Below are 17,211 nucleotides of genomic sequence, written 5' to 3' on the forward strand. Positions count from 1 at the left end.
GTGCAAACTGCAAGGGGCCACATGCGATCTATTTCAGGCAATACAAAAAGTTATAAGTAGAAAAGAAAATAATCAATCTCAAACTGGCAGAAAACATCACCTTCCCAGAGGCGCGGAAGAGGTTCGCCTCTTTCCCCCTGGGGAGGTACGCCGACGCAGGTCGCTGGCGGGCGGAGAGGCGTCTGGTCTCCACAGGGACCCAGTTCAGCCCGTCAGACCTGCTTCCTCCCCCGAACCCGCTGGGTTGCCTCCAGCAGCCCAACCAGGCACCACGCCGCTTGCTGAGGCACCAGCGGTTGTATTCCAAACCAGCTCTGTCGGGACCGGTGCCGCTCCGACCTCTACTTCCCCTTCCTCCTGTGCGTTGGAGGGTGTCGAGGGGTGGACACTGTGGGCCCCGCACAGGCTCCCACCACCACCGCACCACCCGTGCCACTTCTGGTGCCCCCGACGCCCGTGGCGGTGGCTGCTCAAACCAAGGGCTCCCGAAAGGGGGCCAAGTCTTGGGGGCCCGGATCGACAGGCACCCCCAGAACATGTGATGACGATATGGATGTCCGGCCGTTCTTGCCTGCAACGCACCGCAAGGAGCGGCCTCCGACGTCCAAGCCTACAGAAGCGACCAAAAAGCCGAATCTCAGAGTAACAGCAGCTAAGGACGACACACACACACACACACTCCAGTCATTCTTAAATGTAAATTATGGGAAGAGAAACATCATCCAGAGGAACTGCAGAGGCCTCCTTAAACATCTTGACAATGTGTATGAGATGCTGCATGCCAGTCAGCCTAGTATCATGTGTCTCCAAAAAACTCACCTCAATTCCAAACAGACAAATTTCTTAAATAGGTACATGGTATTCAGAAAGGACAGGGTGGGCTGCACCCACTCTACCGGCGATGTGGCCACTGTCGCCGAGAAATCATTAGCATGCCACCCTCTTTCTTTCAACACTGTCCTTGAGGCTGTAGCAATCCGTACGTAATATTCAATAGGTTGATAACTATATGCTCCAGTCATGTCTCCTGATTTAGCACCTCTGAGCTACAATTTTGAGGCACTGGTTGACCAGCTGCCCGAACCATACATCCTAACCAGCCACAATAATGCGCACAACTCCCTTTGGGGCTCCTCCAGAACAGATGCCCGAGGTCACCTGATAGAGAAGTTTCTTACATCCTCCGGAGCATGCCTTTTCAAGAAAAAACAACCTACATACCATAACATAGGACACAATACATACTCATATCTTGACTTTGGTATTGGCTCTGAAGTTGTCTTTCCATTTCTAGAGGGGGGTGTGGGCACGGACCCATATGGTAGTGATCATTTCCTCACTTCATTAACATATTTAGGTGCAGGCCCAAGCGGTTCATCTTCCCACAAAAGGTTAAATGAATGAAACGCTAACTGGAGCACATTCACACAAACATCTTAACTGCACCACACATCCATAAAACACCTACACGTGGAGGAAGCCGCCCAACTTATCACGGCGCACATCCCCGCCGCCGTCCAAAGTCCATTCATTAGGCCTCCAGTGCGTCCCGCAACCCAAGGAGTCCCTGGGAAATGAGGACTGCAAGCGGGCGCGAGAGGCCCTAGAACAAAGCGTTGGGTGTCCTTCGCCGGTACCCCACGCCGGATAATATCATTTCGTTTAAACGGGCAAAAGCCTTTGGAAAGCGTGTGCGTCGTGAGGCGAAAAGGAGAGTTGGCCCGCTTTCCTAACTTTCATGAACTCATACACAGACACTCACAAGGTATGGGCAAGAATACGTAAACTTAAAGGACAACATACACATAGCCTTCCCCATGTCAGTACAACAAGGGATCCACTCGAAGACAAGGCTAACACACACGCACAACCCTTCCAACACGTGTCCAGCTCTGCGCACTACACAAACTTTCATGAAACACAAAGCATCCTGTGAGAACAAGTCCTTGAGAGATAGTAATAAGTCGACTTCATCTTATAACGCCCCCTTCTCATTTCAAGAGCTGAACATCGCACTCAGTACTTGTAAATCTTCAGCTCCAGAGCAGACAATATTACATACACTATGATACAATATTTACACGCAGACACACTCGAAACACTTTTGCATCTTTACAACAAAATAGGGCTTTCGGAGCCCCTTCTAGGGTCTTGGAGGGAGCCCATCGTAGTGGCTGTTCTGAAGGGGGGAAAGGATCTGTCTTCCCCTGATAGTTATCGTCCCATCGCCCTAACAAGCTGCCTATGCTAGCTGCTCGAGAAGATGATCAATGGGAGGCTTGTGTACTTTCTAGAGTACAATGGTCTTCTCGAGCGCTGCCAAGCTGGCTTTCGGGCGGGCGATCTACAAATGATGAACTAGTTTCTTTAGAGGCTTACATTAAGGATGCATACATACACAAGCAATACCGCATGACTGTATTTTTCGATATTGAAAAGGCATATGATACGGCATGGCGCTACGGCTTTGTTAGGGACCTAAATTTTTTTGGTATTTCAGGTAACATGCTGACGACTCTTTCCAGTTACATGTCAACCCGAACAATCCGTGTCAGAGTTGGGTTGGCTCTATCAAATGTTCACGTGCAGGAGAATGGCGTGCCTCAAGGTGGCCTTTTCAGCTGCACATTGTTTATCATTACGATGAACTCTCCCCGAAAGGCACTGCCGCCGTCTATTGCTTGCCTCATTTATGTCGATGACGTTCAAATATCTTTCAAATCAAGTAATATCTCCATATGTGATCGTCAGGTCCAGCTTGGGGTTAACAAACTTTCTCGCTGGGCTGGCGAAAATGTTTTGTCTTAACCCTGCGAAAAGTACCTGTGCTGTATTCAAAAGAAGTCGCGGCGTTATGCCCACAACTGACATTAATCTAAATGGTTATTCAATCCCAGTGAAAAAAAAACGCGCAATCCACCCTGTCAATGTTGTTGGAAAGCAAAGCTGTAAACGGCACCCACAACGATCACCCATGCGACGTCTCTAAAATTCACTCACGCCACTCTACAAATAGTGAGACAAGAAACAAGTGAAACACTTTACACCACACCCTCATTACTTCAAAGAGATACTGTTGGTAAGGTTAAATTATTGCATGATGCATGAACGGTGGTTGGTTGAGTTGCATTGCTGTAGCACATTAGTGGAAATTCTTTTTTTATAAAATTAAACTGGGTCTGCCCAACCGCAGTCACAGCCAAGCAGGAGCAGGAGGTGTTTGCTACCTTGCGGGACTTCCTCTCGCCACTTGCGTCCATCTGAAAATGTAAATTTATCCCGAAACATTTGACACCACGCTCCACCTCCTCCTCCACATAGGCTGGGTCGCCATACTTATGTTAATAAAGTTTCATTCATTCATTTACAAAATTAAAGCAGGCTCAAACCCGGTGCTAGACGATTTCACTTCTCCGTCTGTGCCGTTGCTGACGGAGGCGACTAGACGGGTTGCGTAGACGGAGGGCAGATGGACGAGAAAATACTTTTATTAAGATTTCTGAATGGCCTAGAGTGCAGCCCAGGGGAGTGGTTCCTTCTTCACTGTAGATCATATTCAGTCGGCGCAGCCTGTGCTTTATCCAGCAGCTGAAGCTGGGTAGGCAGAGAATGACTAGACAGCAGCATCTTCCGTTGCTATTGTTCGGTAGTTGACGGATAGAGAGGTGGGTGCTCAGGGCTAAAGTAAGTCGCACACCCCGATTATGTGGCGGAGTGTTTCTACATCTGAGCAAAATTTACATTCAGCGTCGTAGCGATTCTGGGGCTTTAAGTGAAGACGTGTCGGGTGTGGGAACGAGCCGGATTGTATGAGGTGTAGGGTAGTTTGCTGTTTTATGCAAAGGTCAGGGTAAGGCGTAGGTAGGGTCTGTTTCAGAAGGCGATAATGCTGGGTTATGCCCCTGAACGAGATAAGTGGGTGACTCTCCTCGTGCAGCTTCAAAGCACGGGGGATACAAGTGCAGGCTTGGTGGGCGTATTCGTGCCCTCCATAGAAGCGTGAACGGGTGTCCAGATGAGCTTAATGGAACCATTTGGGAAGTGGTATTTTAGCACACGCAGTGCAGGTAACGACACCAAACCCGACACATAATTCCGGTAGGCTTGTTGGGAATCGTTGGCTACCTTGTGAAACCCTCGTTGAGTGAGAGCCAAGGCGATGGCTGCCTCTTCTGCGGCTGTCATGTCTTCGGTCTTAAGTTAGGCACCAGCAGCAAGGTTGGTTCTTGAGTTAGCCACGATGATGCCGTACTGCTGCTCTAGATGTTGGGAGGCACCTGTGTAGACAACTGCATGAAACCCACCGATGGCGGTGTTGAACGCTTGAGCCCGTGCTTGTCGAGGACCCTCGTCATGTGAGGGGTTCGAATTTCTAAGCGAAGGGAGCATCTTTAGTTCTTGTCGCCAAAAGTCAAGGATTACATCAAGCGGAGTGACATTATCGGCTGTCCAGCCAATCTGGTGAAGGATGCGGGGACCCGCCGCAGTACTGCTCTTTCGGATCTTCTGGATAGAAAGATGGCCCTCTATCAGCTCTTCCTCCGTGTTGTACAGCCCCTTGCTCAGCAGCCTCACTGTGGACGCGCTCATGGGAAAACCAATGGTTTGCTTAACCGCCTTTCTCATCATTATATAAAGCATCTTTATGTCCGCATTGCCGAGAAGAAGACAGGGGGTTGACGTAAGTGGTTCTCGAGAGGACAAAAGCTTTACTAATCGAAAGGTATCGGATTCTTTGAGGCCTCGCTTCTTGGCGGCAACTCGCCTGATAATGTGTATAATTTTATTCATGCTGTGTTTGAGGCCTGCAAGGATGCGTCACTCTTGGTGTTGGCCTGAAGGTGTTGATCCAGGATTTTGATGACAGGGATTGGAGTGATGGCCTTGCCATCATGGAATATTTGAATATGTTCCTTGAGGTGTCTATTGGCGTGAGGGTGGACGACGAGGAGCTGAGGTTTTTTACAAAAACCCTCGAAGCCATTGCTTTAGGATATTGGCGTACTAGAAGTGACATGCCTTGGGTTGGTGTGAGCTTCTTTTATTCGCTATCGCGTGACATTCAGCAAGAACGCAGTGGTTAAAGCCGTAGATATGCTTGGTCAGTGCACCATTTGTGTTCCTAGTCTCCGCGTGGGCTCGTAGCCAAATCGGTAAGACAACGGGCTCAGGCGTTGTTATTGTATTAGTTCCTAGTTCGATTCGTAGCGGTGCCGGTAAATTCTTTTATTTGTTCGCGGGAGTTTTCTGTTCACACCAACGGTCGCGAAAGAACCCTTGTGCTCTGGAGGTAAAAAGCTTTGCTTTAAAAGGAACACAAGTTTTTGGGTGTGGTGTTTGACGAAAAGCTCACTTTCATCCTTCACATAAAACAAATCAAACAGAAATGCCTAAAAACAATGTATATTCTAGAAGTCCTGTCTCACCAATCATACGGTGCATACAAACAACTTCTGCTTCGCCTGCATGCCTCGTTGGTAGGGTCACGATTGGACTACGGAAGTGTTGTTTATGGGTCAGCCACAAAAACAGCACTGAAAATGCTCGACCCAGTGCTTCACATTGGTTTCGCCTGTCTTGTGGCTCATTCTGTACCAGTCCTGTTCACAGTCTTTATGCAGAGTGCGACACGTGGTGCTTAGCGTTACAGAGGCCCTATGTTGAACTTCTATATGCCTCCAAAATCTCTTCAATGGATACCCATCCCTTTAAACCACTTTTTAATGATACATCCACAACTCAACTCTTTTTAAACCGTCCAGAAAGTTATTTTCTCTTCTCGCAGAGAGTGAGGGACGAGATGACTATTCGAGAGGTTTCCTTCGTCGACACATTAAAATCATCGCACACTCATCTTGTAGCACCATGGCATCTTTGTCCGGTGTCGTGCGACTTGTCTTTCGTACAGTACAACAAGAACAGGACACCAAGAACTGGGATTTTGCAGCATTTCTTGTATCTGCAAGACAAATGCAGGGGTGCAGAGTTTTTCAGTGATGCATCTAAAACGTTCGCTGTGGTATCTTGTTCTGTACATGGACTCAACTTTGAAGCAAGTAGAACCATGAATGTAAAGAGTATATTTTTACGGCACAAGCATAAGAAATTTTTCTGATTGTAAGTTACACAGTTGAACATCACATTCCTAAATTCATCATTTTTACAGATTCGCTGACCGTCATCCGTGCATTATCATGCGGAAAGTAATCGAAAACCATGTCATTAATTTTGTCTTCAAAGCAATTATCGTAGCTTATTCTTCAAACCTTGGGCGACTGTGTGTTGGGTCCCAGGCCACTCTGGCATTGGCGGAAATGAAGTGACGGATGAAATGGGCGCCAATGCTGCACTCCTCCAAAACACAGTAGACATGGCAAACTGCCTTACACAGACCTCAAGCCACACATTAGACAACAACTCCGTAAAACTTGGCAAGCATACTGGAGCGGAGAGACAGACAACCAACTACACGTAATAAAACCGCACTTTGGACATTACACTACTGACTCACACAACAGCCACATTGAAGTTTCCTTATCTAGGTTACAGATAGGCCATACACATGTAACGCACTCGCTCCTGCTCAGGGATCTCCAAGGCCCCTGTGTAGCAGTCGTGGGGAGGACCTATCCGTTACACACATCCCCATTCAATGCAAGGAACTCGACGTTACACACAAACACTTCAGACAACTATACAGACAACATATTCCATTATATCCGTCATACTTTTTAGAAGACGATGTCATGTTCTCTGTTCAGCGTACGGTTAAGTTTCTTTCCGAAGTTCACTTTTTACAGGTCACCTCATGCCAGCCATAGTTTTACACCTGGTTCTCTACACCAGTAACCTTATTTATCTTTTACCCACTCTCGGTATTCACCCTGGGTATTTACACCAGCCGTGCTCATAGCCTTTACCTAATTTTATTCGTGTTACCTTCTCATCAAATAAAACTTTGTGTTTGGCGCTCTTTGCCCATGTCGGCCTTGCACCAATAAACTCAAGCCATCATCATTATCAACAATGACTTGGCCTAACTAGGTATATTCACTTCCCACTTCCCTTCCTCGCCACCTATCTCATACCGCTGTGCTCTCTCGAGGTTATTGTTCTTTACCTTAGCTTCCTGCATATTTACTTTCAGGCCGACAGTTCTACTCTGTTTGTCCAGTGCAGTGCGCATGCTTTCCGATTCATCCTCCGCCTTGCTTACCAAGGCAACGTCATCAGCAAATCTGAGGTTATTAGGGTAATTTTCATTAACCCTCACCCCCCCTCTTCCCATTCCAAAGTTCTTAATACTTCCTCAAAACACGCCCCGAATAACGTTGGAGAGATCGTGTCTCCATGTTTGTCTCCCTTTACAGCTCTTCGCACAGAGGCCGATGGAAACTGCGGACCCATTGTAGATATCCTCCAATATTCTTAAATATTGTTAGTCTACACCCTCGTTCCGTTATGCCTAAATGACTGCTGAGGTTTTCACAGAGCCCGAATGCTTTCTCATAATCTTTGAAGACTGTAAATAGTGATTGAGTATACGCCGCGGTTTTCTCTACCACCTGAGGGATTGAGTGTATATGGTTCGTTGCTTAATAGCCTGACAGTCAACTGTGCGGCCTGTAATTTTTCAAGTCCTTCATGTCACCTTTCGTATGGATTAGGATGATATCCGCGTTCTTCCCATGTTCCGTTACACTAGCGATCATTATGCATTGTGTGTATAGGTTTTCCAGTTTTAGTAGTATAATTTCCCTGCCATCTTTGAAAAGGTATGCTGTTATCTGATTTTTACCACGTGATTTGCCCCCTTTCACTTCTTTCAAAGACTTTCTTACTTCTTCTGTCGTTACTGGTAGGATGTCTATGTGCTCTGAACCATGTTCTCGTTCGGTATTATCCTGGATTTTCCGGCTACTGTGGAGAGTTTTATAGAACTACTCGGCTACTATAACTTTTTTCATCTGTATTTGCATACGCATTGCCTTGTTTGTCTATGTTCATACACCTGATTTTTACTCTCACCTAAACGCCTCTTTCTTGATTTCAGGCTACTTCCATTCTTTACTACAGGCTCGATCCTCCCCATAATACATTTCCTCGTGTCAGCTGTCTTACGCTTGTTAACTTCGAAAGCTCGCACTAGTTCTATATTGTCGGCTGGTGGAGAGATTGTCATGGTTTCCTGTTTCCTAATTAGAGCTTTCTACTGGGAAACTTTACCAGTATCCTCTCTAGCCATTTTGCCCCCGACTTCTAGTGCACACCCCATGATAAGGCGTGTAAGATTGTCGGTGGCTTCCTGTATCGCAAACCATGCATTGTCGCTAAGCTGAATATCGGTTCCGATGTGCGCTCCTGAAATTTCCCACTTTATATCTAGTCTTGGCACATTCATCACATTACTTCGTACTAGTTTTAATGGTCTCTCCTGAAAGCTAGCCTACTTCGAGATCTTACCACACGGTGGTCACTTACCCTTACCCTTCCGAGCGCTTCCACATCCGGCACAACACGAGGGTTATCGTAAGTAATGAAATCTCTTTTGTTTTTATGCGCACTGTTTGGGCTCCTCCAGGTGCACTTCCGGCAGGAGGCGGACTCTTAGCCTTCAACCCAGCGTCCGGGCTAATTGCGACTCATGCGGCATATTCTCCCCTGGTGAGCCTGGGGAAACATTACTGCGTTGTTGTTGCCCTAGCAACGCCACCGCCATGTTGGCCTTGAAGGCGTTGTAATTGCCATGGCAACAATGCGAGAGCGCGGAGCTTGCGTGGGGAGAGGTAACGCTTTCTCCTCTCATGCCGGTTGGATTCCTTCCGCCATCCCCGTGTCCCCCCATTCCCACCCGGCAACCACCGCCGCCACCCCGCTGCCTCCAACAGGCAAGCCTCGCTCCGACGGCACGAAGCCATGCCGCTTGAGCAGGAACGACGCCAGCTCGAATATCACTTGAACACTTTATTCGCGTTACCTGCGCGAACGCGACGTGCGGCGAGAAACACCGATGACCAATACAACACAGACAAGGTTGTCTGTCTTCAAGCACAGCACACGCAAGACACAAGTCCTATCCTTTAGCTCAGCTTCGCGTACGGCATACGAGCGACGTTCTCACCTTTTGCTAACAGCACTCAAAGAGTCTTCGCGTTACGATTCATCCTGGTGTTCTTGGCGTCCCTTTTGCAGCACCGTAATGTCCGAGGGAGCACATACGAGAAATCGCCCACTACATGCGGCGCGCGTCGGCCTCGCTGCTCGCCGTGCGGAAGCAGCAACTACAGTGACCGTTATGCCGTTATCGCACATGCGTGCCCCCAGTCGTGGCAGAGAGAAGCGGAAAGAAAAAAAATGAGAGGAGGAGTGTTTCCTCAGCGCCACTGCCTCAAGGCGCGCAATAATAGAACCGAAACTAGAAAAAGTAGCATTGGCCTGCTTCCGGCTCTCCCATTTGCAAAAGAAGGTAATCATTTGATGTATATTATTCTGTTCTGTGAACTCGACAAGTAGGTCCCTCATGTTATTTCTACTGCTCAGACCATAGTTCCCGACTGCCTTGTGTCGAGCCTGCGTCTTGCCTACTCTAGAATTGAAGCCTCCCATGACTACGGGAGACTGTTTTTACTTCACCTGTTACCGATTCCATCTTCACAGAAGCGCTCAACTAGCTTATTGTCGTGGCTGAATGTAGGCGCGTAGCCATGTACCGCGTTGAATTCGTACCTCTTATTATGCGAAATTATAAGATCGGCTACGCCTTCGTTATTTGTATAGTAATTGTCTATGTTACTAGCTATGCTTGTATTGACTAGAAATCAAACTCCCAGTTTTATTCTTTTCAGTACACAGCGGCAACCGAAGACGTGACATTTTTTAGCACCGTAAAGGATTCACCTTCCGTCCTAACATCACTAAGCCATACGACATACCATTTATTGCCCTCTAATTCTTAGAACACCTCTAAACTCGCCTCGCTGGTTAAAGTTCTCGTATTAACGTTCTCGTATTAAGACGTTCGTATTCGGACACAAGATTAGGTTCTCGTACTAAACGTTCTCGTATTCAGACGTTCGGGAACTTTTCATTCAGTGTGGACGCGAACGGTCCGAGCTGCTGGAAGTTTTACAATTTCCCACACGAAATAGGCCTTGTCAGTTATTGTGCGTTCCCACTTCTCTTTCATAACTTTTAAAGCACATTTACTAAATTTGAACCTCGTAGCAAATATATTTTATTTTATAAACGTTTTTTTTCCTTGTGGGCCGGGGAGGAGCCTGCAAATGAGGCACAGACATGCAAAACGAATCTCAGCTAACTTCCGTGACACGTGACTCTTTAAGCACGATACTCGCTTTATCGCGCTGCTGTACAGATAGTTTGACAAGTGAAATCAGCTCGCTGGCGCGTTTTTGATAATGTCACCGCCAAAGCAGAAATATAATCAAACCATCACCCTTCTGTTAGAGAACCTTGCGTTATTGGCGGGCATACTTATCCGGAGGGGGCGAGCTGAGCTTCAAACTAGCCTGCTGAACATCTGCTTAGATACCCAGCTTCTCTTTGGCAGGCGGAGTTTCCAACAAGCCATTCTTTGTAGATATACAGTAGGCGTGACAGTAGCTTATCTTCCAAACGGGGAGGCGTCAGTGAATCTTATGAGTAAGCCGGCGCAACAGGTTACTCCTTCAGAACAGCACGTGTAAAAAGCGAAACCATCAAATCCTTACTCAGTATCACTACGGGCGTGCTTGACAACGTCGTCGGAGGGAACGCCTCTCTCGCTCTCGCTCTTTTTCGTCTGGCTCTCTCTACCGAACACGTGCTGGTATGGAGTACTCTGTTCTGGAAGCAACCATTATGCCGGATACCTAAGAGGCTACACTCGGAAGGTTCACGCATACTAGGAAGGCTCTTAGGGAGAAAAACAGCACTCCCTCTCAAGGAAAGGACCTGGCAACCCTGGTGTAGTAGTTGGCGGCCACCTCCCATGACTAACCAACTCAACTCTCGGCCATCATCCCTCAGTAGCTGTAAAGCGATCGTCCACTGCGGCAGTCAGAACTGCAATACAGCAGAGGGGCTAAGAATCCCTGGTCCTGGCAGGCCACCATTGTAATTCGACCCTGGCCACGTTCGACGTACGCAGTCTGTCTAGCGAGGGAAGCTTACCTGTACTACTAGAGGACTCTCGGGCATTGGGTGGGATTTCATAGGGTTAAGCGAAGTTAGGACAGGAGAAGGCTTCCTGGAGCTCACTAGCGGACACATTCTCTGCTACAGAGAACCCCAAGAGAAAAACAACACGGGATGGGATTTTTATTCCGCAGAGAAATATAACGAAACATGGAAGAGTTTTTCAGCATTAGCGAGAGGGTCGCGGATCGGGATCAAGCTAAACAAGCAATACAGGCTAAAGACAGCGCAAGCGTATGCGCCAACAACCAGCTATGATGATGAAGCCGTACATAGCTGCTACAGGGATGTATAATTAGCAATGAAGAATGCAACAACACAGTTGACTTTAACTCAAAGATCGGTAAGAAGCAAATGGGAGAAAGGTTACTGGGAAACATCGGTATGGTTAATCGGAGGAGTGGAGGAGATAATCTGCTGGTATTTGCAGACAGAAATAAACTGAGGTAATGAACACATTCTGCTACACACGAAACAATAAGAAATTGACTTGGAAGTGATGCTACAACTAAAAATGAAATCTGCTTCATTAGAAAAGAGAGCTCGGGAATCATCAAAGACGTAGAGGTGCTAAGTAAGATTCAGAGTAGCGATCTCATAATGGTAAGGTGCTACCTAAGGCTGAATCAGAAGAGAAAGAACCGGACTCGTGAAAACTGAAAAAAAAAACTCCACATTGAATCAGCCAGAGCCAGATCGCAGGAAATTAAAAAAAACGTCTTCAAAACAAACCCTCGCTTTCGAAAGAGCACGATAAAGTCAATATAGATAGGATAAATGACAACCTAAAATCGGTTCTCAGTGAATCATCAGAAGCGACATGTAGAGAACAAACGGGAAAATTATCTAAAAAACGTAGTAACTAATTGCCAAACGTAAGATGAAGGAAGTGCCAAGTACGGAAGCTGGGACTGAATTGGCCGAGTTGAAAAAATTGATTAACAGAAATAAAACGAAAGACATTTGTGCGTGTAACATAGTAGTGCTCTAGAAAACACTAGAAATTGGAAGAATCTTGAAAGCAACTAAGAGAAAGCTAGCCACCGGCAAAGACATTATGTACAGGTGTCCACAGAATAAACCGGACCAAGCGAGCGAAGTGCGATAACTATCGGTGCAACACCTTCCGGCTCAGCGCCTGCTGTCGAGACAGCGGAGGGTGCATGTGTGTCCGTCCCTATAGTTTGTGCAGGTCAGTTTCCTTGATTTTGGCTGCAGCACTTCGTTCCTCTGGAATGCGACGCGCGGCGGCGCCTTGCGGGGCGCACCAACCGAGCGGAAGTGATGCTTGGCAGCAGCCGGCAGCGCGCGCCATGCGCTGATGACACGCAACTGTGCGTTCATCTGAGAATATTTGTTCGGCGCACTTTTTGTCATTTTATTGATTGGAATTCAAACTGGCGTTGAAGAAAGGCTGCGATAAAGATTCACACATGACTGAACCAGTGCTGGTTTTATGCGACGAACACAGTTGATAGCAAGAACTGAATACAGCGAGGGTTTATTCAGTTAGGAACAAAAAGGCATCAGTGATTGTCGGAGTAGTTCTCCTTATTGAGTGTGAAGTTTCCGTCGTTTTCGATAACTTCACGAATGCGTCGGGGGAGCGACTCATAAAGCGACTTTATGATTTCGGGACGGGAGCGAAGGCGTCTCCATTCATCTTCCACTGCCTGCCACAACTCGTCCGCCGTCCTACCCCAGTAATTTCGTTTACCGAGATTCATCTTCCTAATCCCCCACACATTTTCTATCGGATTTAGGTCTGCCCCGCACGGAGGCCACTACAGCTGTCGCACCACGTGGTCCCCGAGCAGTGATCTCACGACTCGTGCTGTGTGGACAGGGCTTCGGTCCTGTTGCAGGATGAAGCACCCGCCAATGAGCGGGCCATCCAGGGCTTAGGTGAGGAGACCTGTCGAAATGATGTTACAGTACTGGGAAGCATCCAATGGGCCATAAATTTTGACGAGGGGTCCCAGGGCGTCCGCACTCATTGCGCCCCATACGCTGACGGAGCACCTCCTACTGGAAAGGACGCTTTGGATGTATCCGTGCTGGTATCTGAAAAGTGAGTAAAATGAACTCGTATTCTAAATACAAAAATACATTCAGGAAAGATACCTCCGAGGAAAGATATCTCCGAAGTTGTATACTAGATAATGAATGAAAGGACGTTCGCCGTGTTTGACAGTTTATATCTATTGAAATTACTGGCACATGTTTTTAGCGGGAGGCTGCACCCCCTCCCTGCCACTTAGGCGCACAGTATCCTGTAGAAAGCTTTGCATCATTTTGATCCGCTTTCCACAGCGACACATACAAAATTCCCCGTTAGCCGATGCGGGTTACCTGAAGCGTTTCGAAAAAAAAAGACGCGACAAGAAAAGCTTAACAATCGGTGCTTGTAAAACTATGATTGAAACGTTTCAAATGACCCCAGCTGAATAAAATTTACAGGGACACTGTATATCGGTTGCTCCGAAATAAAGTTATTAACAGGCAGTTTTGCATAGCGAGCATTAACAATTACGCTTAGCGTTGCACTCGGGACCACCAAAGGAATACTAAGCTATCGTCACATTAAACCGTGCTCCCAATTTGACCTCTTACACTGTAGTAGTTTATGTATCGTCTCAAATGCACATTACCAGCTACGTTTCACAGTTCAGTTTCGTACCTGCAGCTCATAGAACGCCAAACACGCCAATGTTGATCCCAGCGACTCGGAAAAGTCGATTCGTCTGTGAATATAACTTCCTTTCACTCGTTCGTTGTCCACTGCACGACCGCCCGGACGAACTGCAGCATTTCCAGCTTCTGGCGCTCAGTCAGGTGCGGCTTCTGCGCTGCCACGCAACTGCCGAGTCTCACCTCCTTCAGTCGTCGTCGACTTGTCCCGCAAGGGACATTCAATGACAGGCCCTGTCGAATTTCTTTTGCAGAGAGGAAGAGATCTGCCAAAGCGGCTGCAACAATCAGTAGTCTCTGCCCCTCACTGGTTTTTTTAAGCCGCCCGCTGCGCTCTGTGTCAGTGAGTATGCCTTGATCATCACGGTAAGCTTGAATAATACGGATTACAGAAGTCCTAGGCCTCCCGGTGAGGAGGCAAATTTCTCGCTGAGCAGTCCCTTCGATGAAAAGTAGCACGATGTCCCTCTGTTGCTCGATGGGGTCGAGGGACGGCATTCTTCACGAATAATGATATGTAGGATGGTTTACGTGCTTTTTACGCTTCGTAGCTATGACTGTCCGATGGGTGGCATGGAAGGAAACGCCTCATTGCTTTTGGACAGCAATTCCCTCATACCGACAGTAAGCCATTGCTGATTTCAGTTCTTGCTATCAACTGTGTTCGTAGCATCACGACCAGCACTGGCTCAGTTATCTGTGAACATTTATCGCAACCTTTCTCCAAGGCCAGTTTGCGTTCCAGTCAATAAAAAGATCAAAAGAGCGCCGAACAAACATTTTCAGATGAACGCATAGTTACGCGGCATTAGCGCCTGGCGCACGCTGCCGGCTGCTGCCAGCATCACGCCCGCTTGGTAGGCGCACCACGGAAGGCGCCGCTACTCCTCCCATTCGAGAGGATTGAAGTGCACAAACTATAGGGATGGACACCTGTGCGCACTCCGCTATCTCGACAGCAGGCGCTGGGCCAGAAGGTGTCGCGCCGATAGTTTTCGCGCACCGCTCGCTTGGTCCGGTTTATTCTGTGGCCGCCTGTACGTACTCAGGGACAAGCAGGGTAACATAAATGACAACTTCGACGAGATAATAAACGTAGCAAAACGATTCCACACTGGACTGTAAGCCAGCGACGTTATACCAGGGGATACCGCTGAGAGTACAAGCTTAGCTTGCGATTTGCCACTTGTAACTAAAGAGGAAGAAAGCCTCTCAATTTCATGAGAGGGAAAGCTTCAGGTGACTATGGCTGAACCCTAGATCTTTTCTTGGAGGGTGGCGATATTGTTCTGAAAAAATTCGGTCTCCTATTTTCGGAATGCTTGAATATTGAAAAAGTGCCCAAAGCCTCGAAAAAATGCAAACATTATTCTGATACACATGAAAAAAGATCCCAAGGGCCTCAAGAATTACTGATCCATCATCGTACTCTCTGTTGTTTATGAGCTGTTTACCAAAGTTATACGTAGCTGCATAGGTTACACCCTAGATTCCCATCAACCCTGAGAGCAGGTTGAGTTTAGGAAAGGGTACTCAACCATAGGTCACATTCATGTCGCCAACAAAGTGATAGAAAAATCCGCGGCGTGCAATACACCCCTTTACGTGCATTTATAGAGTACGAGAAAGCGTTAGATTCCGTAATAGAAGCACTTGTAGGCTCCCGATGAGGCGGTGTGGCCGAGCCCAAGTATATTTAGGTTGCGCAGGCCGTGCCATGGTCAGGACGAGTCGAGTAGAAACGGGGTGCCGTTCCAGACCGGGTGCCGAGTGCTGCGTGTCCTCCGTGCCAGCTGAAAAATCTGCTGCCGATGATTGTGGGCGCTTGATATCGATGACGAAGTGGCCGCTACAGGGCTGCGGCAAGGGTTGGGTTGTGCAGCAGACGCAACAAAGGGTGGGACTGCGTCATGGTGGTGCCTCGAGTTGACTGAGTGAAACGCCATCTCAGATGAGCTGCAAGCAGTAGTCGGGGCTAGCTTTTGTTATAGAGGCGAGGGTGAACCTGCCGGTGATGTGGAATCCACCGATGCCCCTGGAAGGCGTGGTGTTGTAGACAAAGGCGTTCCTATACCATAGTGGTTAAGCACAGCGGCCTTGAGATCGTCGTATGAACTTTGGTGTGTGACCGGCAGCTTTATGCGCCCGGTGAGGTCAGCACGTAACTTCTCTAAAATGACGAGCTACCTGGTTTCCGTTTGCTGGATGTCGTTGACATAGAAATGACTCTCCAGGATCACGAACCACGCGATGTGGTGGCGACCAATTGATCCATAGGGAATCAGCCCTGGCAGCTCTGGGAGGGCGATGGGCGTTCGTCGCATGCCCTTCTCCGCATTGTGGCTAGGGAAGGAGCGCTGCGATGCCACGGCGAAGCGGCTTGTCTGGGTCACCAAATTGTAGGCGGCCGATGAGGCGGTGTGGCCCAGCCCACGTTTCTTTAGGTTGCGCTGGCCATGCCATGGTCACGAGGCGAGTAGAAACGGGATGCCGTTTCAGACCGGGTGCCGAGTGCTGCGTGCCCTCCGTGCCTGCTGGCCAATCTGCTGACGGGGATTGTGGGCGCTTGATGTCGATGACGAAGTGGCCGCTAGACACTAAAAGGCCAGCGAATAGAGCAAATATACATAAGACTTCAAGACTTCCAGAAGTCTTCAAGAACGTGTCTTTAAGAAGAAGATAAGGTAAATTTTCGGGGCAGCGACAAACTAACTTCTAACAAATAATTATTGCCCCACGATGATTGCTTGTGGGTCTGTGTGGTCTGGCCTCGGACACAATAGCCTTGGTGATTTGTCGTCTTGGCCACAGCAAAGACACCAAACGGCGCGTGTGGTACTACACTTTGCCAGATATTCTTTGGGCCAACCGGCTAAAAGTTTTGGACCATTTTGAAGTATAAAGAAGACAAAGACACTGTACTTTTCGATGGTCCAATTGAGCCGGTATTCCCGCTGATGTCGTGTCTTTATTAAAAAAGTATTTCCGTTCACAATTCTTGTTCAGCTGTGCTTCTGGCTATGCCTGATGTGCCAAGTACTTTTTGCTCCATGTTTCACGTGGTGTTTGAATCGGTTCTTGTGAAAATGATTGATTAATAGAAATTGACATCTTCATGCGGAATATAAAATTTCTGATGCTGCTTACCTATTTGTCTTTTAAAGACTTCCGCAAAGTCATTAAATTTCGGAGTTTCACCAAACGACTGCAAAGTTAGGAAGGTGGTCAGGTTTCATAATTCAGGAAACAGGCATTCACCTATTCACCTCCAAACGACAGGTAAATTCTACTGGAAAGCATTTCCTGCAAAAATATGAACACTAC

Source organism: Haemaphysalis longicornis, unplaced genomic scaffold (genome assembly GCF_048455015.1).
Source record: "Haemaphysalis longicornis isolate Haplotype H1 unplaced genomic scaffold, Haemaphysalis longicornis Haplotype H1 scaffold_13, whole genome shotgun sequence".
Lineage (NCBI taxonomy): Eukaryota > Metazoa > Arthropoda > Arachnida > Ixodida > Ixodidae > Haemaphysalis > Haemaphysalis longicornis.